The 24,458-nt window shown below is 37.7% G+C and overlaps 1 protein-coding gene across 3 annotated transcripts in view; it reads right to left on the bottom strand.

Moving 5' to 3' along the window:
* Positions 1–23,660, bottom strand: part of LOC6050141 (chitin synthase chs-2) — an 81,736-nt gene extending 58,076 nt beyond the window's left edge. For 2 of the 3 annotated variants that reach the window (XM_038261665.1, XM_038261667.1), the window contains exons 1-2: positions 23,449–23,660; positions 16,773–16,858 (exon numbers count right to left, since the gene is read on the bottom strand). The gene's annotated coding sequence lies outside the window, so the exon portion shown is untranslated. Of the gene's footprint in view, positions 1–16,772; positions 17,058–23,448 lie in introns of those variants that run through there. The other variant, XM_038261666.1, reaches the window with a different exon arrangement.
* Between the last annotated feature and the right edge of the window lie 798 nt (positions 23,661–24,458).

The raw sequence follows: 24,458 nt of genomic DNA, 5'->3' as shown, positions 1-24,458 counted from the left end.
TCTGTGAAGCTTCGGGTAGGATCTATTGGGGACTCAAACTCAACCCACTTCAACGAATCATCTCTGTGGTAAACTCTACGTAGTAGGCCTGGTCACTTTAACGTTTGTGATGTTTCAATGCATTCTAATGCATTGGCGCACTAGAAATGTTAACAAATGACAAGAAGAAGGCTAGGCGTATTCTAACCTAAGACTTTCTCCAGGATCCCTTGGAAAGTCATCTCAGCGATAACGAAGAACGTCGTAAGTAGCAGATTTAGAGCAATCAAAGTCACAAGATTCCAGTTCTACACGCATGACAGAACTAACTTCGCTTAAGTTCAAATTCAGGAAGAAGCAACGCTCGAATTCCTGCTTCAACAGGAAGAACCCATCAACAAGTTTGGCGAATCAAGAGTCACTTTTTTCGTCTGTTTACTACTCCCGTTTGGACACGCTCCAACCGAAACTGGAAAAACCAGTTCAGCAAACGCTACTAACGCTTCCTCCACCAAACAACGGCAAGTGGTTTCACTATAATGAGAAAACTACATCTGTAAGCCAAGCCTCGCCGATCAAGGAAACGATCAAGTTTCATCTCTCGGTACAAAGTTACACATGCGATCGACGCAAATTTGCGGAACAGTCTCTTTCTCTACACCTTGCAGAAGAATCTCAGAATTTGCTAAAATATCGAAATAATTACGGACGGCGCTCGAGGCATTTCGCGTGAAGGTCGACATTGGTCGTCGTGTGTCAAACCGGTCTGGGGAGAAGAGCTCCCTGCAAGGACGCTTCGTCGAGCATTCACCGCGATGCGCTCGATTGCTCGAGGCTACCACCGAAAATCGCGCCTAATTCGCTTCCAACTTGGATTCGATCTTCAGGTCTTGATTCGCGCCCGTGAGAGAGTTTGTTTTGGTTCCTCTAATGGCGCTGTACTGGAGGACGGTGATGAGCAATTGAAAGTATTAGGATTCACTGTGCTGTGTGATTCAGCCTCTTGAGTCTCGTGCCTTGTTGATCGCGAAGCGATGATCGATCGAACTATGTTAGTCACGCAGCGGCGGTGATTTGCATATTTCAACGAGATGCTGGTTAGAGCTACTGTGTGGGGTATGATGGGCCGGATGTTGCGGACGGTTGGTAGTCATCCGATAGTCCTGCTGATTCGATTGTAACGGCTTTGACAAGGTCGTTTATTGTAGCGATATTAATCATGGGTAGAGGGTGACGAGCGGGAATTCCCGGGAAATCGATCATTTTTGGACCTCTCGATTCCCGGGAAATTTGGTCGAGAGTCCCGGGAAATTTTATGCTTATAAAAATATCGAAGTAAAATGTTATAAACTAATCAGAAAAACATTCGAAAAATTCGAAATGGTTTAAAACATTCGATGTTAACTTGTCGAATGTTCCAATAACTATAATTGAGACAAGCCCAAAACATGTAAACCCTAAAATTTACCTTAAAGCATACTTAGCAGTTAGGTATATCTCAGAAATGAATTTTAATGTTTTTGTTTAATTATTTGTAATAGGGAAAGCCCTTTTCAAAAAGTTCAATTTCCATATCCTCTCTCGAGCATAGCAATTTCATTTTTGATGTAAATAAGTCATTTGGTGTTTCGCATCAACCTCAATATTAGAATATATTTTGGAAGAAACTCTCTGGCAATTTGTAAAGATTGCTTAAATCTTTGTTGAGGTTCACCAATTGTGAACATTCGGGTTTTCCTGATAAATGTACACCCAAAGTTAAAGAACGAAGGGAAAGTCCTCCCGAAAAGGAACGTGAGGAAAGTACTATTTTGCGTGAGTAAAGACCTCTCGGGTGTTCATTCGTTCATTGACGAGTTCATCCTATTGAGTGGCTTATATGGACAAATGACCGCCACTTAGTCACCGAACCATGGTGGCCTATACGGCAAAGGCACGGTTCAATAAGCCGAAGGTCTTGGGTTCGAATCTCGGTACCGGTACTTTTTTTTTGATGGATGAACTTTTTTGGATAATGAACCATGAGTAAAGTACTCACGGCAATTTCGGGATTTATCCTCTTCGTCCGCACACAGTACCGTTTTACTACCGAATCGTGCTCTTTATCCTCTCGTATGCCAATGCCCAGTTCTGGGTGTAAATATTTCTTCAATGAATATTTTCAGTATACCTTAAAAAAGAAAAAAAAATCAATTTCAAATTGTTGTTTTGAGTTGTTATGTGGGTAATTCTCTACCAACTCACACGAAATCGGGAAAAGTTGCCCCGACCCCTCTTCGATTTGCGTGAAACTTTGTCCTAAGGGGTAACTTTTGTTCCTGATCACGAATCCGAGGTCCGTTTTTTGATATCTCGTGACGGAAGGGCCGTACGACCCCTTCCATTTTTGAACATGCAAAAAAGAGGTGTTTTTCAATCATTTGCAGCCTGAAACGGTGATGAGATAGAAATTTGGTGTCAAAGGGACTTTTATGTAAAATTAGACGCCCGATTTGATGGCGTACTCAGAATTCCGAAAAAACGTATTTTTCATCGAAAAAAAACACTAAAAAAGTTTTAAAAATTCTCCCATTTTCCGTTACTCGACTGTAAAATTTTTTGGAACATGTCATTTTATGGGAAATTTAATGTACTTTTCGAATCTACATTGACCCAGAAGGGTCATTTTTTCATTTAGAACAAAATTTTTCATTTTAAAATTTCGTGTTTTTTCTAACTTTGCAGGGTTATTTTTTAGAGTGTAACAATGTTGTATAAAGTTGTAGAGCAGACAATTAAAAAAATTTTGATATGTAGACATAAGGGGTTTGCTTATAAACATCACGAGTTATCGCGATTTTACGAAAAAAAGTATTGAAAAAGTTACTTTTTGCGTTTCTCTTTGTTTCGTCGTCCGTGTCTGTCGCGGGTGACCATGAACGGCCATGATCGATGACGACCAACTTTTTCAAAACTTTTTTTCGTAAAATCACGATAACTCGTGATGTCTATATATAATTTTTTTTGTAATTGTCTGCTCTACAACTTTGTAGAGCATTGTTACACTCTAAAAAATAACCCTGCAATGTTAGAAAAAACACGAAATTTTAAAATGAAAAATTTTGTTCTAAATGAAAAAATGACCCTTCTGGGTCAATGTAGATTCGAAAAGTACATTAAATTTCCCATAAAATGACATGTTCCAAAAAAATTTACAGTCGAGTAACGGAAAATGGGAGTATCTTTAAAACTGTTTTAGTGTTTTTTTCGATGAAAAATACGTTTTTTCGGAATTCTGAGTACGCCATCAAATCGGGCGTCTAATTTTACATAAAAGTCCCTTTGACACCAAATTTCTATCTCATCACCGTTTCAGGCTGCAAATTATTGAAAAACACCTCTTTTTTCGCATGTTCAAAAATGGAAGGGGTTGTACCGCCCCTCCGTCACGAGATATCAAAAAACGGACCTCGGATTCGTGATCAGGGACAAAAGTTACCCCTTAGGATAAAGTTTCACGCAAATCGAAGAGGGGTCGGGGCAACTGCTGTGTGAGTTGGCGGAGAATTACCCATGTGTCATATTGCAAAAATCCCGATACTGGGAAATAATATACTTGCTTTTTTTTTTACTTCACAAAAATCTTATAACAAGTTAATGCAACAAGTTTGTGCAACTTTTGAAAAATCACTCTGTGCGAATTAAGACTCGTAAACATTTTAAACTACAATTTTGAGTCCCTAAAGCCGCAAAAAACGATCTTGTATTTTCAGATTCAGAAAAAAATAATCTAAAGGTTGAAATAGTTCCTTCAAATAATGAGGCTACTTAAATAAACTGAATGAATTGTAACTGAATTCATTGAAAAGAAACAAATTTATGACTTTTCCTTTTTAAATTGTATTGGCATACTAAAAAAAACTCCCGGGTCCCGGGAATTCCCGGGAAATGGCCAAATTCAACTCTCGATTCCCGGGAAATTCAAAATCTCGAGAATCGTCACCCTCTAATCATAGGGTTATTGAAAGGTTGGAATTTATCACAATTTCGTAAAAAGCTCAAGAATTTTATACAGCTCAACAGCAATCTCTATAGCTGATCAACTAAAGCATATCAAAATTATGCAACTCGGTACCACGATCCAGGCAACTCCACGTCATTGATTTAATTCGTAGATAAATTCACCAAACCGTGCACACAAAACATATCGTTTCGTTTCTGCGCACTATTGAGGTCAGCCAAATAAGTAGCTTAAGTTTAGGTCCAAACCTTTCCAAACCGCCGCCCCATTCGCTGTGCAAAGAACAGTCTACACAGGGCGGGTCGCCGTCACCTTCGCCATGGACTACGACACTCGTCCAGAAGCAACGGCGTGGTGACCCGCACTCTGCGGGAACCATAAAAAAACGGCACACGGTCAGTTGTTGGTTGTGCTATTTACCGAAATGCCATGTTGAACTGCCGTTGGTGCCATACTTGGTGGAGGTTTTTTGTACTGAACCTAGATCGGACCAGATTTTATCCAGCTGCGCTTGGACTGCGCGGACTCGTTGGCGTTCGAGTTTAAACTCTTGACAAAAATAAGCCCACTTTCGAGGTAGTCTGCGATCAGCAGAGAAGCGAGTCAGACGTGCGTCCCTCACAAACCAAAAAAGTGCTAAAAAGTGCAAAAAATGCCTCACGGCAAGAAAAAGAGGCGGTCCTCACCAGCAGGATCGGCAGATTTGAAGAAGCTAAAGAATGCCGAAGCGCTACCTGCAAAGCCAGGCAGTTTGAGCAAGGACGCTCAAAATTCGTCTGGAAACCAGTTCGCTACCCTCCCTGTGGACGTGAGCGAGAAGGAAGAATTTGAACGACGGGAAAAGTTGCCACCCATTTTTGTGAAAACATCGTCATCGGATTCGGTGCGAAAGTGGCTGACCGGGTTTATCAAATCTGGTGCTTTACGAGCTTCCATTCGCTTGTGTGCTGATGGACTCAAAATTCTGCTACCTACCAGAAAGGATTACAACTACGTTCGGGATTTCCTGAACAACACAAAGATTGAATACTACAGCCATGACGATCCAGGTAAACGCCCCATGAAACAGGTCCTCCGAGGCCTGTACGACATGGATGTGAGTGTGCTGAAAGAAGAGCTCAAAACTCTTAAGTTGAACGTGATCGAAGTCTTCAAGATGACGAGACACAACAAGGACATCAAGTATCGTGATCAACTGTACCTGGTTCATCTCGAGAAAGGATCGACAACGCCGTCTGAGCTGAAGGCAGTTCGGGCAATTTTCAACATCATCGTGACTTGGGAACGTTATCGTCCAGTGCACCGTGACGTGACACAATGTTCGAACTGTTTGCAGTTTGGGCATGGTGGAAGGAACTGTTTCATCAAGAGTCGTTGTGCAACCTGCGGAGGTGAGCACAAAACTCAAGCTTGTGAAACAATCAACGAGAACATTGAAGTCAAATGCTTCAATTGCGGCGGCGACCATTCGACCAAGAATCGAAGCTGCCCAAAACGAGCTGAGTTTGTGAAAATTCGGCAGCAAGCGACGACGAGGCACCAACCAAATCGTCGCAAAACACCACCAGCATACACGGACGTGGATTTTCCTGCTTTGGCGTCACCTGGAGCGGGATCTGTTCGAGTGGTTCCAAATCTGCAGCCATTGCCGTTGAATCAGCGGCAAAGAGTTGCAGAGAATACAACACCTCCAGGCTTCAGTCAGCAACCGAGGGAAAACCAACCAACATCAACGGGCGAAGGCAGTAGTGACCTGTATTCACCACAAGAACTTTTGAACATTTTCATCGAGATGACAACAACACTGCGTGGTTGCAAAACTCGTGCGGAACAAGTAAGAACGCTTGGAGGATTTATCTTAAAATACAGTTCGTAGTTTACTCGTTCTAATGATTTTGAATATTTCAATGAATTTGCTTTTTAGTTTTAAGTTAGGATTAGTTGTTAAAGTGATTTTTTTTTCTTTTTTACCCAAATGTATTCGATTCAATGCAAAAATGTAAAACAATTTGAAGTAAATAAATGAATGTGAACAGTTAATAAGAAAACGAAAAATATAACAAAGATGAAGAGCATGTAGCCATACCACTTAGAATGTAAATGAAATGTAATTATTATAAGAAAGTTCAATAAAGACATATTTAATTTCAAAAAAAAAAAAAAGCCCACTTTCGAAGTGCTGATACAATTCTTGGAGTCATGGCAGCTGTGGGCGGCTGGAGCTCAAGCCGCGACTTGCGTAACCACTGTTGCTGGGCTAACCTCACCCCACTCGTCCCCCCTTGCAGGGGGCTTGTTGGCTGGAATTGCTAAATCTAATTACAAGGTCCACCAATCTTTTTTCAACACTTTTTAAAAGCTGGTAGCGCGCAGGTATGTTTCGTACGACGCGGGGGTATAGCACAAGCGAGCATAATCGTGTGAAAAGCGCTCTATGCTCTCTTCGACTGCAGCTCGACGGCTGGCCTCCGCGTTTGGTGGTGGCTTAAACTAGATGACTATATGTCTGTACCAGCAGTGGAACTGGTAAGGAGTCATTAAGTGAGGCGGCATTGTGTTGCTTTGTTGTTACACTATTGCAAATTGTGCGGAAAATTGCTGCCGTTAGACGGCGTACTTGAGGTTTGGCTAGGCTTTTCAGAACGATATTGACGCACTGTGATTTAAAATGGCCCACACAAAAAGCTAGAAATAAATATTTCACGAATCGAACTCAATACGTTCAGATTATTGTTATTTTAATGAATATTAATCTCTATTTTGTATTTCGTACTTTTAAACATGGACTTGGGACTATGGTTTTGTCTAGAATACTGACTTTTTTTGCTATTTATATCAATGGCATTTAAGGTCAAGTTTGGAGTTGCTGGAAAATCCTTTAATTTCCCTAATACAAAAAAAGTGAAAGCTCATATTCAGAATTTTGGTTAAGTGAACTTCAAACCTGTGACTTAAATAAAGAATTAAGAAAGAGTAGTGTTATTTTTCATAAGAGACTATAAATAGATATTCTCCCAAAAGAATTATTGAACTTCTCTGAAAGTTTGCAGAATTTTTACAAAATGTGTTTATCAAAGCTGTGAAATTTCCACTATATTTTTTGCCTTCCTCACTGAGGTAAGGCTATAATCCTGCTCTAAAAATGAACTTTTTATTAAAAGCTCGAAGACCCACCTTCATGTATACATATCGACTCAGAATCGGAAACTGAACAAATGTCTGTGTGTGTGTATGTGTGTGTGTATGTGTGTGTATGTATGTATGTGACCAAAATTCTCACTGAGTTTTCTCAGCACTGGCTGAACCGATTTTGACCAAACCAGTTGCATTCGACTTAGTTTAGGGTCCCATACATCGCTATTGAATTGTTTGAAGTTTCGATAACTAGTTCAAAAGTTATGTATAAAAATGTGTTTTCACATATATCCGGATCTCATTTATATGCATATAAACGATGTCCGGATCCATCATCCGACCCATCGTTGGTTAGGTAATCGAGAGACCTTTCCAATCAGTACACAACATTGAAGATCTGGCAACCCTGTCTCGAGTTATGACCACTTAAGTGATATTTATGTACTTTTTTGAAGCCGGATCTCACTTAAATGTATGTAAACGATGTCCGGATCCACCATCCGACCCATCGTTGGTTAGGTAATCGAGAGACCTTTCCAATGAATTCACAACATTGATGATCTGGCAACCCTGTATCGAGTTATGACTACTTAAGTGATATTTATGTCCTTTTTTTAGCCGGATCTCACTTAAATGTATGTAAACGATGTCCGGATCCACCATACGACCCATCGTTGGTTAGATAATCGAGAGACCTTTCCAACGAGTACACAACATTGAAGATCTGGCAACCCTGTATCGAGTTATGACTACTTAAGTGATACTGATGTACTTTTTTGAAGCCGGATCTCACTTAAATGTATGTAAACAATGTCCGGATCCATCATCCGACCCATCGTTGGTTAGGTATTCGACAAACCTTTCCAACGAGTCCACAACATTAAAAATCTGGCAACCCTGTCTCGAGTTATGACTACTTAAGTGATATTTATGTACTTCTATGAAGCCGGATCTCACTTAAATGTATGTAAACGATGTCCGACCCATCGTTGGTTAGGTAATCGAGAGACCTTTCCAACGAGTACACAACATTGAAGATCTTGCAACCCTGTATCCGACCCATCGTTGGTTATGTAATCGAAAATAATCTGTGTACTTATTTTTCTGGATCTAAAAAAATAGCTGAAATATGTGTCCAAATCACTCATATTACCCATTGTTGGTAAAAAGTGAGGAAGGCATCAACCACATAGGTGGATTAAGTTAGTTTTTTAAATTGATATTATAAAATCAAATGTCAATGCTTGCTTTGTCAAAGCAAACGATCAAAAAATGTTTAAATAAAATGTGAAAAACGAAACGATTTACATTTATAGCCAGTCAAGTCAATGAATGCTGTTAGTATTTATTTGGCATACTTTTTGCGGGGCTTTCCTATGATCAAAGAGGACACTTGCATCATTAATTTGTCCATAAAAGTTTGATTTTTAGATTTTTTTACCTATGCTTTGCATTTACTCAAAAGCTGTATTTTTAGTCACTTTAAGGGGTTTCATACATGTAAATCGTTAAAAATGTCGGAGGTTGGTATGAGCACACATTCAAAGTTTTTTTTTAATCTTTTTGCAGGGCATTAAATCATAAATTTTCATCTATTAATAAAATAATTATGAAGAAATTTGGATGTACCATTGCTGAGATATAGCTATTTTAAGTTAGCAGTTTCAAAAAACGGGTGCCACGATATCTCAACACTGCTTTAATCAAATCGGCTCAAAATTTTGGTGAAGACTCGTTAAACCGGTCCTGTTTGCATGACGAAGGCCGATTTTCAAAAACTTAATTTTAAAAAAAGATTAAAATATTTTTCTGTTTTTCATATAAAAAATCGTCAGCTTTTGATTTTTGTTTTTTTTTTTATAAAGCAAAAATTCTAAATCGGGTTTCGTCATGCACACGGGATATGTCTTGGGAGTCATCACCTCAAATTTCAGCCAATTTGGTCAATTCCATCTCGAGATATCGTGGCACCCGTAAATCAACTCGGTGTTTAGAGAAAAACGTTCACAAATTTTGACTGTTCGCTTTGCGCATAGCAAAATTGTGAACTTAAATTGTCTCAAACTCAGTTCAGCCACGAAATATTTTCATGAAACTTTCAGGAGTGATTGAAAATCATCTGTTTAGTAAAATTAGTGAATTTTCTGAAATATGAAATTTTGTAATTTTCTACATGTATGAAACCCCTTAAGCATATGAAAGAATAGTTTTTTTTTAATTTAGCCATTATGTTTTTTATGTGTGAAAAAATACTGAAATGGAATCATTTTTTAAAAAAGGTAATATTTCCTTTATTGTCCTCATCATCGATGACTTGGCTGAAGACACCATAACGATCAGCAAACTAATTCCTTGTGATCTGTATGGACGAACCATTAATAAAATGTCCTCTTTAGTTATTATAGTTTCCATATTATCGCCCAAATTTGCTGACAATTGCTCTAAATGATAAGATTTGCTCTAATTAAAAAAAATCTAAACAATCTGTTTGAACTGATTTCATTTCTATTTGCACTTATAAGAGATTTGAAGGATTTCAAAATTTAACCTAATTAAATTTGTATTTCAATTAATCTCAGCAAAAAAATATATTTTGCTGTTGAATTGTTGCTTAAAATTCAGCCGGATTTTTTCTTAATGTTTGTTTGATGTTAAAATTCTCTTGCAGTTAGTCTATAACAAATATTTTTAAAGTGATATTCCTCAAGTTCATTTTTTTTGAAAAATTGAATCATTTTAAAAATTCTTAAAAATGATAAAAAAGTCAAAGTAGTTATGTCACAGACATAACCGGAATGGCGTAGACTTACGTAAAATTTAGATATGTGGACATGTGGGTTTTCCATATATTAATTTGAAGAATTAGCTATATATATATTGGAAGGAACACCCATTCGAACGGCAAAGAGAGGAAAGAAAGAGACGAAGGAATTTTAGCGAGCCGAATGGGGGGAGAGGGGGCATAGGGGTTGGGGGCGAGAGCATCCTCAGAAAGCTGTGCAATCTGTCGCCCCCGAAGACCAAAATTTGTTCCTGAAATTTAAATTCAAATTAGCTCGCTGCCTCGTCCCGGGTGGGACGAGGGCAACTCTTTCAACACTAGAATTTGATGAGACGTAAATCTTTCAGAAGCGCTCGCCGCGAATGCGACGAGCTAGTTGGATGTCCCGATTGTTTAACAACCAAGGCTTGACCCACGAGAGGCTTTTCGGCGGAAGGCAGCAGGCGCGCGCCTCATCTTGTTGATGCCTCGTCCCGGGTGGGACGAGGGATGGGGATTGAAGCACCTCCGAACCACAGCAACCACGAAAGATCCTAACGGTCCGGCCATCGAGAGGCAACTGGCTGACGGTGACGACGAGAAGGCGATGCGCACTTCTTTTCCAGTTCTGGTCCCTCTCTCCTGCTGTTGCTGCTCTGGTCTCTCTCCTGCTGCTGCTGCTCTGGGCTGAGCTTTCCTGCTGCTGCTGCTGCTGCTGCCGGTCCGACGTCTGAGACGTGAATGATGGAATGGGCTCTGGCGCACGTTCTTATGTATGATTTCGGCCCGCTACTTCCTCCTTTTTCGCGACCGACACTCGGTCGCGTTGCTCAGATGATTTTCCCCTCAAAATAGGTACTTGACATTCCCGTCCGTGAGTGGGAAGCGCTCATTTTGCTTGCAAAATCTCTGCATTTTGAAAACATTTTAAAACATTCAATTGTTTCAATAGTTAAACTATTTTGCCAACAATGAAAGTTTTATAGCAAATTGCTGAATAATTTTCGAATCGAATGGCACATAAATCGTGTCGATTCGATTAGAGGGAAGGAAGATATAAGCGTTTGACGGATGACGCAGTAATCCAGGGCCTTCGGCCCGGGTTTTTTGGAATGACACCCCAGTACCTTCGACAAAGACGTAAGTCTACGTCAAAATCTTTATGTTCGACTCAACAATTCATTAAATGTTGAAATATATTAGTATGGGAAGTTTAATTAATCTTCAGTTAATGACAAAAAAAAATAATTTGAATGAACCTTAATTTACGAAAACCCAAAGGCAGTAAATAAAATTGGTGTGCATTATTTTTTTCTAAATTTCATTTAGATTTTAATAAAAAACGTCAAAACTGATATTTGTTTACTTATTTCAATCATATTAAGAAATAATTGTTGGGAAATTGAAAACAAAACTTAATATTTCCAACTTTTGCTGTCCTAATTAAAATCATCGTTTTTTTTTATTAATTGTCTGTTCTACAACTTTGTAAAACATTGTTACACTCTAAAAAATAGCCTTGAAAAGATTGAAAAAAATATAAGAAATTTTAAAATGCTAATTTTTGTTCTTAATGAAAAAAATGACTCTTCTGGTTCCTTTGACACCAAATTTCCGAATCATCACCATTTCGTTCTGTAAATTACTGAAAAACGCATTTTTTGTTTTTCGCATGTTCAAAAATGGAAGGGGCCGTACCGCCTCTCCGTCACGAGATACTGAGAAATGAACCTCGGATTCGTAATCAGAGACAAAAATTACCACTTTTGACAAAGTTTCACGCAAATCGAAGAGGGATCGGGGCATCATTTTTCCGATTTCGTGTAAGTTGGTGGAGAATTACCCAAATCAATTTTAGTTCAACTGAGTACATTAATTTTCAATAAAATGTACATAAATTTTAGGTTAATTCAAGGTTAAGTGAATAAGAAGTTCCAAATTTGATCAAAATTCATTACAATTATTTTTTTCAAATGTAATGTAATGTTTTTGCAATGTTTTGGTCACCAAAACCAATTTTGTAGCCCGTTTCAATAGCACTTAACAATTGTAACTTAAACACTAATTCAAACTCTCAAAACTTTTTAACATTTGTTGAGAACTAATTCTTGTGATACTTTGTACACTTCTCTGCCATGGTCAGTTTAATTCCATGCTTGTATTTAATTCATATTGCAAAAAAACCTAAACCTATCAAAGTCACCCACGGCTACCAATGTCATCCCATTTAACGGTATTTAATTAATGGGAGAATATCCTGAATGCACAAAAGAAAAAAAAAAACATGTCTAAATGGCCTTTTTTGCAGAAGCCGCAAATTTCCTATTCAATCCTATCTTTGAAAGTTCAGCAAGAATAATTATAAAAAGTATGTTTCAAGTGAAACGCGTTTTTTTTTGGATAACTAGTATTTCTCTCAAATATCACAAAGTATTTTTCTATATTTTTTGGGTCCTAAGATGGGATGCCACATGGTTTTTTTTAATTGTATGTAAAAAAGTCTGTGTATGGCTGTGCATTTTTATAAAATTCAAATATTATTATAATATTATAGTGATGGAAATCCATAAAAAAAATCATTTTTGAGCATGTGAAGTCAAACGAAATAAGTTTCGGTTGATTTTTTTTTTACAAAATAGTGAAGTTTGTGCACATGTCTGGCACAAGCTCAAATGTCGGTGAAACACAGACAAATCTGTGCATCTATCCTTTGTCCTTTAAAACACGTGCACTTTGATTTTTTTTAAGTTTTAGACATTGTCGAGTGGTTTTTCTCCAAAGTTTGTAGGTTACTTTGCCTCAAGAACAAACAAACTTTACAGCAAACAAAACAAAAAAATTGCTTGTAAGCATATTTTTATCCCCAATTGAACCCAACAAATCAGCCACTTAAGTACGCCGTCACGATCGGCGGCGAACCCCCGAAGCAGCCAAAATGCAAATTGCAATTGCATTCGCCAGTAGCACATGCATGCACTAGCAAATCTTCTTCTTTTTCGTGATGCATCGCGCAAAAAACCCGTTGCCTTCGACCACAGTCAACAGTCAACAATGGGAAATATGCAAATCTTTGCGCATCGTTCATAATTTGCAACCTAATTGCATAGCATAAATTAGCTGGTGCCTGCTCGGCCGGAGATTGCCTCATAATGTCACTTCCTCTCTAGTCTAGCATCTTTGGCCGCTTTTGAGTGGGAGGATGCAATTCAAATTTTATGTGTACAAGTGCAGCCACACTCGCCAGCGATAACTAATTAGCGAGATCGAGTTGATATCGAGCATGGAAAAATCGGTTGTGCAACTGACCCACAGTGGGCGGCTTTGATGGGGGTGATGATGATGAGCCGATTCGATTGCGAATTCACATATGCATGTGAGATTGCGGTGGTAAATAATGTCGAAAATTTGGAACATTTTTATCATTTTGTGAAGTTTGAAATCCCCAGAGTTGGTAATTTGACATTTCCTGGGATTTTTTATGATCTCTTGGAAATTTATAGACAGACTTCGTAAGACCTTCAAGAGAATAGAAAATTCAGAAGTAAATTTAATTAAAAAGTTATACCGACAAAGTATTAGCACAGTTATTTTTTTTAAAGTATCACATCTGTTCATCTCTGGCAATAGTAGCAACTGCTGCTGCAGAGATTGAAAGTAAAATCAACTTCATCTGGTGGATTCCGGTTGTCTGTCAGTTTGTGAGGCGCTGCTGCAAACCAGTTCGAGAAATAATTGCTGGCCGTTTCGTTCCACGAACGTGTACAGGTTTCGCAGCCTATGGTCATAAAAATAAGTCAAGACTTGATTATTACCTGCTTTTTTTCACTATCGTTCGAGAGCTCGTTTTGGGGCCGTAACGCTGCTGTCACATTGCCTAATGGAAATGGTTAACGGGGAGGTACTTCCTTAAGTTTAGTGCGCTCTACGGTAGGTAGTAAAATTATTTAATTTTGAACTCACTGAAAGTATGCAAAGCAAGTCTAGGATTCGTCACGTTTAATTGGTTTCCTAGATAAAATCATTACAAATCAAAAAAATATTTAGACATTATGAAAAGTGAGACTTTTAAGCCACAATGTAAAAGTAATATATTCGTTTCACTCTCTCAGTGAATCTTTTCGTGTGCAAACAAATTTATGTTTTGGCATTAAATCTATCTCAGACAAATCTGCAACACAACTTCTGTAATTTGCCCGGAGGACCCACTTAACCTTTGGTAGAATCTCAAACAAATTCCTCCGCTCCTGAGGAATGCCATAAATTTCGCTAGATCTTCAATCTTCACCATCATCAATCAACTGCGCTCTGGTCGCGTTCAACTTCGTCAGTTGGGTTCGTCGTCTACGCCACTAGCACCGCGCATTGAAGTCTCTCTAGTTTTCAAGCGTTTTCTGACCGTAATTTACACGTAAACCAAAGAGCAACTCATTGCTTTTCATGCACTCGTCAAATTTGTTGTCGGAAATTTGACTGCTAGAGCCCCATTCTTAAATTCCGTCCCCGAAAGAATGGCCGCCACAAAAACGAGCGAGGGGGTCCAATTGCATCAAAGTTACACGGCGTAAAACGCCTTCAAGACCATTCTCCCCGCGCAAGAAAGAACCGAAACCAAACCAGTTTGCATACATGCACGGAGAGCGGGTGCTCCACAAAGGAGTTTGGCTTCTTAGTCGGCACAAGAAAATGAATGGAAAATCTTGAGAGAGACACGGTTGAAAAAAGTTTAGTTTTTTTAAATAAATAATTCAAAATAAAAATGTAGTGACGTCTTAACTAAATTGCATTTAAACAAAAAAGCTAAATTGCAATTTACGCAAAATTTCATGTAACTTTTCACAACTGTGCTGGCAAAAGCTACACGCTCGGCAGTGCTGGGAGCTGCTGTTACAAGAAAAGTTGAATAGCAGTAGCAAAAAATCTCAAACTGAAACAATTCAAAAGACAAGGCCGTCGTCGTCGTCGTCATCGTCCGATGGATGTCTTGAGCTGTTGGTTTGCATTTCTTGCGACGGGGTCTGCTGTTGTGTTTGTATTACACGAGCGCGCGCGGAATAGAGCAATATGTGTGTGACATTAAGCTCGTGAGTTAGCTGGTGTGGAAGACAAATCTAGACGGCTGGGGCTGAATAGTTGGGACAGGAATCCGGTTCATGATTAAGCTTTAAGCTAGTTGGCAAACCGGGTGAGATTGGCTTAGGTTTGGTATTGGGATTTGAGAGTCTTTGTTAAGCTGTAAATATGAGTTAAATCTTAATTATTTTTTTTTATATGTTTTTATGTTTGATATACATAAGAAGTTTGTAGCATCTTTAAAATATATTTTTTTCATGATTCGATTATCCGAAGTTGAATAATTGAAAAAACTATATTCGAGGCATTGGATAATCGAGTCTTAACTGTAATGCCGTGCTACTCATAAATATTTTTAAAGAAAAAATCATTTATTCTGCGATTCCATGTCAAACCACCAGGATCGAACTATTTTCCACTAAATATTATGTGTTTTTGAAACATTAATAAAAACTTAGTCCACCTATGTGGTTGATGCCTTCCGCCTACCAACAATTGGTAAAATGATGGGTTTGGAAAAAAATTCATTTATTTTTTAAGATCCGGAGAAAAAAATACACAAATATCACTTAAGTGGTCATAACTTGAGACAGGGTTGCCAGATCATCATTTTTTTTTAACTCGTTGGACAGATCTTTCGATTAGCTAACCAACGATGGGTCAGATGATGGATTCGGACATAGTTTACATACATTTAAGCGAGATCCGGGTATTTGTGAAAACATATTTTTCAACATAACTACTTCAAGTACTTATCAAAACTTGAAATAATTCAATAGCGACGTATGGAACCCCAAACCAATTCGAATGCAACTGGTTTGGTCAAAATCGGTTCAGCAAGTGCTGAGTAAACTGAGTAAGAATTTTGGTCACACACGTACACACACACATACACACAAACATTTGTTCAGTTTTCGATTCTGAGTTGATAGGTATACATGAAGATGGGTCTACGACGTTTCCGAAAGAAGTTTATTTTCCGAGCAGGATTATAGCGTTACCTCAGGTGAGGACTTCAAAAAAATCCATAGTTCCATAGGCATTTTTACTTGAACAAATTCCATACAAAATGTAAAAACTTTTGATTCGTGCTTTGAATTCAGTTTAGAATGCAATATGAATCGATAATTTTATAAACTAAACTATTTTTAACAAATTTCAGGCAAAATTCTGACTAACTATTTTACATAAAATTTATATGTATTTTGTTACAAAACTTATAAACTTAGTTAACTAATTATAAACATTTATTTTTTTTTCCTTGAAAACTATATTAGCAACTTTAGTAATGGTACATTTGACGTAAAAAGAAAGTTTGAACACCTTAAATCTGATTTTAAGAAGAAAAACTATGACTATCAAAGTCACCCCGGAATTCAAACTAAGAATTTTAACGTAACTATTTTTTTAAACACTATTGAAAAAACTTTTATTCAATAATGATACATGGACCTTGTGTAGGCTACCCTAGTACATGTTTTGAAAATAATAATCTTAAGACAAACCTTACCAGTTGGAAAATATTCAAAAAAATAAATTAAAATCCTATCAAAGTCACCCCGGTTTACGGTATATAAAGTTGCTAAGAATTAACAAAGTTTTTGAAAAATCTTTTGAAATTGTCCACGTTGTTCTGAAACAGTGGTGTTGAATATTAAAGTTTGATTTGTTATTAAATTATTTTGATTCTGATAGATAACACAATGTTTTCTGAAATGTTTTTGCCTTCACTCATCACACAAGCTGATTCGATATCATTTTCCTCCCTTATCTTGTTCCAATTCCCCATTCAAAAAAGAAAAGAAAAAGAAATCATTTTCCGCTTACCTTTAAATTTGCTCGAAACCTAGAAATCGCACTCGTTCGCGTTCAATCAGATGATCTATTACTGCTCTCGTTACTACCGCTCCGATCTGCAAAGATTTTGCATTCACTCGTTGGCTGAATACTGTAGCTGTGAGTATGTGTGCTCAACACACACTCACACACACGATTATCACTACCACCACCACCACTCAAACAGCTGGCTAGTAGTAGGCCTTGCCGCGCGCCCAATCTCACCCCAGTTGGCGGTTCCTTTCACTATACTTTGCTTTGCTTTTTTCACTTTACTTCTTTATTTCTTCTTCTCCTCCAACTGGTTACGATGATGGGGCGAAAATAAATATGATAAATATTAGGTAAAAATGTGCCAATAAAAATGCAAGATAAACACACACACGGGTACGAGTTCGATAATTGGCGCGGCATTTGGAGGTTGTTTTGGAAACGAACGTTGGAGTGCGCGGAAAAATAATAAGGAAAAGCTCTTTTGCCTCCACTTGGCAAACACAGTTTTGCGCGGGTTTCCAAGTATTGCACACCAAGACCGACAAAGAGAAAACCGTCGGACCTTAAGGGGTCGGTGTATGTTTGGTTTGGTTTCCCATGGACGGTATACGACATTTTGCTCTCCGTGCAAACACAGAACGTGGTACACAAATAGCAGCCATAGTGGAGTCAGTGGAGAACGAGAGGGAGAGCGAGAGACTTGGTAGCATTTCGATAGCGGTGTGCTCTAATGTTCTAACTGAAAATTGGGCCAAAATGAGTTAATGATGCCATCTTTTAGCTAATTAAATTCCCTACAAAACGCTTCTAAGAGATCTGAAAAATTCGTTTCCTACGCGGAGATATCGCCCTGCAACCATTTGTACTAACTGACATTTTCGAACGCATCATGGATGTGCTCTCTTATTTTCCATCATTGCTTGACCTTTTGAAAACACGCAAATCCATAAAAATAGATTACACTATAATATTATGGTAAATTGCCAGGTGTCCTTACTAGTTTGAGCAATATTATGGAGCACTATTTTGGAAGGCAAATAGCATAAGTGTGCACATTTGGAAGCGAGAAGGAATTATCAGTTAGGTGTAGTGTGTTAAAATGGTTTAGTGAAGTAGTTTTTTTTGTTTGGACGACCCATTGATTAGGCTTAGTGTATTTATGTTCTGTAGGTTAGTTTAAAATGTTGTTACGTAGTTTTCTTTGCATGGATGACCCCTGCAGTTGTACTAAGAGTGCACAACGACTTGAAGAATGTTTCAAATTGGCCTTTTGGGTTGGGCTAAGCGGACAATGAGTTGGGGAAAATTGTTGTTACGTCATTTTTTTTTGCATGGACGACCCCTACAGTTGAGCTAAGCGTGCATAACGACATGAATAATGTTTCAAATCGGACTTTTGAGTTAGGCTAAGTGGGAAATGGGTTGGGGAAAAATGTTGTTACGTCGTTTTTTTTTGCCTGGACGACCCCTTCAGTTGTGTTAGGAGTGCACAACGATTTGAAGAATGTTTAAAATTGGACTTTTGGGTTAGGCTAAGTGGGAAATGGGTTGGGGAAAAATGTTGTTACGTCGTTTTTTTTCATGGACGACCCCTACAGTTGTGCTAAGAGTGCACAACGACTTGAAGAATGTTTCAAACTGGACTTTTGGGTTGGGCTAAGTGGACAAAGGGTTGGGGAAAAATGTTGTTACGTCGTTTTTTTTGCCTGGACGACCCCTATACGTCAGCTAGGAGTGCACAACGACTTGTAGAATGTTTCAAATTGGACTTTTGGGTTGGGCTAAGCGGACAATGAGTTGGGGAAAATTGTTGTTACGTCGTTTTTTTTGCATGGACGACCCCTACAGTTGAGCTAAGCGTGCACAACGACATGAATAATGTTTCAAATTGGACTTTCGAGTTGGGCTACTATACCATATTATACCATTTTAACAGAATTTAGAGTCATAGAGACGCACCTGAGAAATGGTAAAATCCGTAAAAAAAATACTTTGACTCAATCTCAGCCCCCTGACCCAGTGTCACCCCCACTAACGGTACGTAGTATTTTTTTTGCATAATCGAACCCTGCAGTTAAGCTGAGAGTGGACAACGACTTAAAGAATGTTTTCAATTTGGTCTTTTGGGTTGGAACCCACTTGTAAAATGTTGTTACGTAGCCGAAACTTTGCTTACATGTTTCCTGCACAATAAAGCTCATACAAAATCCCATACAAAGTACTTAAAAAGATTTAAAAATCCAATTTAATATTCTTCAAGTCGTTGTGCACTCTTAGCACAACAGAAGGGGTCGTCCAGGCAAAAAAACAACTTAACAACAATTTTCCCCAACCCATTTCCCACTTAGCCCAACCCAAAAGTCCAGTTTGAAACATTCTTCAAGTCGTTGTGCACTCCTAGCACAACTAAAGCGGTCGTCCATGCAAAAAAAAACGACGTAACAACAATTTTCCCCAACCTATTCCAACTTAGCCCAACCTAAAAGTCAAATTTTAACATTCTACAAGTCGTTGTGCACTCCTAGCTCAACTGTAGGGGTCGTCCATGCAAAAAAAAAACGACGTAACAACAATTTTCCCCAACCCATTTCCCAATTAGCCTAACCCAAAAGCCCAGTTTGAAACATTCTTTAAGTCGTTGTGCACTCCTAGCACAACTGAATTTTCCCCAACCCATTTCCCAATTAGCCTAACCCAAAAGCCCAGTTTGAAACATTCTTTAAGTCGTTGTGCACTCCTAGCACAACTGAAGGGGTCCATGCAAAAAAAAAAAACGACGTAACAACATTTTTCCTCAACCCATTACCCACTTAGCCCAACCTAAAAGTCAAATTTTAACATTCTTCAAGTCGTTGTGCACTCCTAGCTCAACTGCAGGGGTCGTCCATGCAAAAAAAATGACGTAACAACATTTTTCCCCAACCCATTACCCACGTCCATACTTAAAAATATTACGTATTTAATTTATTTAGGGCACATTTGTTCTATTCAATACATTCATCGATTCCATTGCATGAGACACACTTGTTCCAACTGCAATTCACCATAAATCTAAATAACGGTTTGTGCCTTGGATACCATTCGTTTTTGAATGGTCGTATGATATAATTGAAATAAAATAAACTAGCTAAAAGTTTTTACAACATCATTTTCTTATGTTTTTAGGAATACATCAACCTAGTATTCGTCATAGTTGATGTATTATGGATGGTTTTACAATTATATTAATAAAAAATATAATTTCACTAATTTTTTCATACAAAAATTTGGATTTAAATGCTAATTTTTTCAATAGGTTAATTTTCCTACCAAATTCAAACTAAAATAAGTGTTTGAAAAAAGTTTTGATATAAAATGTTTTTCTTACGCTTAAATTAACTAACTCGTGAAAAAATAACATTGAAACAACTAATTTGAACTATTTTAACAATAAAATTACTTTGCACGCTTTTGTACCGAAGCCCTGTGCACGTTTGTGCTAACTCATACAAATTACCTCCCAAAACACACTTGTGCCAATTGCAAGCATGATTTTTTTTCGTATTTTCTCTGCCAAAATTTTTCTAGCATTTCAAAAGTTTTTATATTTCACAATGTCTTTAAGTAATGTCAGGTGCATACTTTAAAATTGTTAGAACAATTGTTTGTCGAATAGTTTTCCAGAAACAGTAATTCAAAGTTTAAAAATCGATTTTCTCGCAACTACCAAAATGTCAGTTAGTATAAGAGAGCACACCGCTATCGATTTAGTACGTGAGGGTCTTACTTGGGTCATAGCAGGACACTTTGTAATGTGCTGTGAGGGTGTGTGTGAGTTGGTAATGTCACAGCTCAAGCTTAGTGAGTGGAGTGGAGATTGTAAATCCAGAACTGCTTTCGTCTGCCAGCAGCGCAGCGCAGTGGTGACTTGAATGTACTTATCGGCGGCGAACCCGGTTGGGCAAGTTTCGGTTCAGGTCTTTGTGAACTTTTTGAATTGGTTTTTAAGCAGTATGTTGTCCATAAATTTATAGTTGTCCAACGCTTAATTTTAAAATGTTTCACTTTTCTGAAACTGAATGCTTTGAATGCAAATGGGACAAATATTTGTCCCGCTTGAGCGCAATGTAATGAGATTTGATAACTTAAAATCATTGTTACCATCTACCAACAGTTTTATAACTCTATTTTTAAAACCATGCTCTTATATAAGAAAATCATTTTAATCAGTGTACTTAATGCTTGGGAAACATCATCACCAAATCAATTTCTACTGAAAATATATTGAATACATAGAAATTATTGGTGTACATGTCAATCTTATAACAAGGGGTATGGAATTTTCACGATTTCGCGGACAGCGTGAAATTCGTGAAATTTGAAGACATCCGTGAAATCCCGTAAAATTTATCAACTTTTTAAGATATTTTGTTTAAATAACGACAAATTGAATATTTGATCCATAAAGACTTTTAAAGTAAATTGTATTAGTGATATTAACCATTTAAAGAATTGTTAGCAAAACATACATTAACATAAAATTGTTACAACATTTACTGAGAAGTGAATGCTGCGAATACTTATATGTCGTTTACAAAAATCAATCAAATAAAAAAAAATCTCGGAATCATCAAGTTATCAAAAGGATGATATCATCAATCATTTAATAGCAGTTATTCTCATACCAACAAGTTTTTTAAAAATAAATTTCATCTTTTTCTATTAAATTTTTTTTTCAAGATGGCACAGAGTTTTTTTAGTTGAATTGATTTCTAAAATCAATTATAAGCAAACATTTATTTAAAATTAAAATTCAGTAGAAAAAAAAGACAGAAAAAATATCATTGACCGGAGGAGCAAACAATAAGAATTTAGAATAAAAAATTGAATTCCATCAGAGTAGAGAAAAATAGTCAGAAATAGACTGCTATTTAGAGTATCAATAATGATTTATCAGTTTTTTAGTAAACTAAATAAATTTAGTAACATTTTTTAAAGAAATAGCCAAATTTGTATGTATAATTTGCTACATCTTTACCAGAATAATTTACACTTTTATTCATTTTGGATTATTTTGAATTGATGTTGAATGTTTCGATTCAATTCAAGTCCGTTACGAGTAAATTTTCTTGGATATTCGCTCGGTTTCGTTGTTAATGTTTAATTTCCTTATTTTTATTTTTATTTTTTCTGTTCGGAATATATTCATACTGTACAAATTTGAGCTCGAATTAAAAAAAAAAATAAATCATCAAATCAGAATTTGCTCACTCATCGCCGAGCGAATTTTGGCCGACCGGAGCTCGCAACCATTCGCGATCGAACTCGACTCTCAGGCTGCCAGCGACTTGCTCAATCGCTTCACCCAACCACACAAATACTTCGTGATTTTGTTTGCCTACTCAGACCGTCGACCCGAGAATCTAAGAAAATACCAGCTCGGTGCTCTTTTGGCCTGCACTTCCACAGTTTGCCGTGAATTTGTATTTGACAGGATGCAAAATGCTTTTAAATGTGTCTTTGATGTTGCGTTATCAATTAAATTTTTAACTGACCTAGTCTTTTTACTTTTATATGGTTCTATTGATTCGGGTTTGGTGTTACCTTTCAGAGAACATTAAACAAATTAGTTTGAAATTTGTGCTGGTGCATGTTATTTTTAGTCAAGTTTTGTTTGTTTTTGTTTTGACAAAGAATCCACTGATCGACTGAAGAAGGCTTCAAAGAAAAGCCGAAACGTTGGTATCGAAAAAAAACTTAAAATGAAAATTTGCCTGCAAATTATTATAAACACTTTTGTAAATGAAGGTTTTGTACTTCATTTGATCTTGTTTAAACATTTTGAAGCAGTTTTAGGTAGTTTTCGTGTCATTGTACACGAAACACACGTTATAAATCGGTAAGCTAGAGACTTTGTATTTTGATGAAAATTTATCGAAAACTCTATTATAGAGTTTGAACTGTTGTTCGTTAATTGACATTTTTTTATCGATCTAAATTTGATAGAATTATGATAATTTAGTAATTCAAACATTTTCCAAACTTTCATCCTTCAAACAACAAACCATTCAGTGCTGTATGCTACCGGTTTCCAATCTATTCCAAATTCCTCCGAAGCTTTCATGCTCATAAATCACGAAGCGTCTTGCGCTCTCTCTCGTTTCTTTTTTTATTTTTATTTTTTGCTAGTTTAGTGTTCGTCTTCGTCTGCCGTAACAATTGCATGTGTATTATGTTTTCAACTCCATTGCACAAATCCACTCCAAGCTTTCTCTCTTGCTCTTTTTCCTTCACTGATTTATGTCATAGTGTCTTCTGCTAAATGTTAGTCACTTCCACTAATGGGTTGCCTTTTGTCACTTTTACACAGATTTCACTGTCGATTCTTCAAAATATTCCTCCAAAGTTCTTCCAGCGGTGACATTTCATTGATATTCAACACCCAGTTTAACAGTCCAGCTCCGCTGACGACGTGTCCACCGAGGTTCCAGTTTCGAGTTTCTTCCCGCACACACAGCACCGCGCGAAAAGGTGAAGGTTTTGACATTTGTGTCGCAACACAATCTGCGCTCAGCCGTTTTGGAAAACCTCGAAAAAATCTTTTCCTGCACTCGCACTCGCCGCAGATGATCCCGATGAAAAGTGAAAACTCTTCACCGCTCGAGAAAACTCGAGAAAAAAAGACCACACTCACTTTTCTTGGCCACGACGAAATGAAAGGTGGTGCAGCAGCAGACGTAATCCACTTTCCGAAGTCGCTGAGATGTCAGCTCACGGGCGCAACTCAACGCGCGCTGCTTAGCTATGCGTAGCGCGTGACGACTTCACCACGACCGACGACTTGAAGACTGCGAGAGATGCGAGAGAGCGCGCGATCTGCACACGACGGCGTGCAGCCAGGGTTCGTTGTCTACTGAACGCCAAGTCGCCAAGTCGGAGAAATCTCCCAAGACGACGGCCGACGACCAGGCTGAACTTCTTGTACGTACGAACGTATTATGCATACCATTTTGTTGTTGTTTGTGTGCTGAAGGGTCTCTCGCACGTGTTTGTATAAGTGTGATGTTGGGGCCGCTGCTGCTGCTGCTGCTGTTGGGGCTTGTGGATAGTGGAGAGCGCTCTCCTCCAAGACAGTGAAAGGCTGGAAGAAACGTGAGCAAGCGAACCGTTCCGGTGGACAGGTTTGGTTGGCAGTATTTGTATTTAATTTATTTTTTAATTTTAATATTGTTTAAGCTACCTCAAAGAAAATTTTGCAAAATAGATTATTACTCTTTGTTGAAAAATGAATCTAAATTAATCTCTGTTGCATCTATTGAGCAATTCCAGCTCAAAACAGGTATTTTTCTGGTACTTTTGTACCCGACCCTCTCCGATTTCAATGAAACTTTGTAGACATGTTATCCTAGGCCTATATAAGCCATTTTTGTGTATATGGAGCCAACAGTACTCGAAAATAACATTTGAGAAGGGCGTAAGGTATTTGAATATTTTTGTATTTTGTAATTTATAAATTACTGTATCTCGAAGCCGTTGCGTCGTATCAAAAAGTGGTCAAAGACAAACTTGTAGGAAATTGGACGGGCTTTCTGAAAAAAATACACTGAAACAAAAATACACGCCACATCTATGAGATTTTTTGATTTTTATGTCTAAAACTCAAATTTAAAGGTGATGTCACGATTTTTTTTCGGTCAAAATTTT

Source organism: Culex quinquefasciatus, chromosome 3, assembly GCF_015732765.1.
Source record: "Culex quinquefasciatus strain JHB chromosome 3, VPISU_Cqui_1.0_pri_paternal, whole genome shotgun sequence".
NCBI lineage: Eukaryota > Metazoa > Arthropoda > Insecta > Diptera > Culicidae > Culex > Culex quinquefasciatus.
This window is presented reverse-complemented; position numbering and strand designations above follow the sequence as displayed.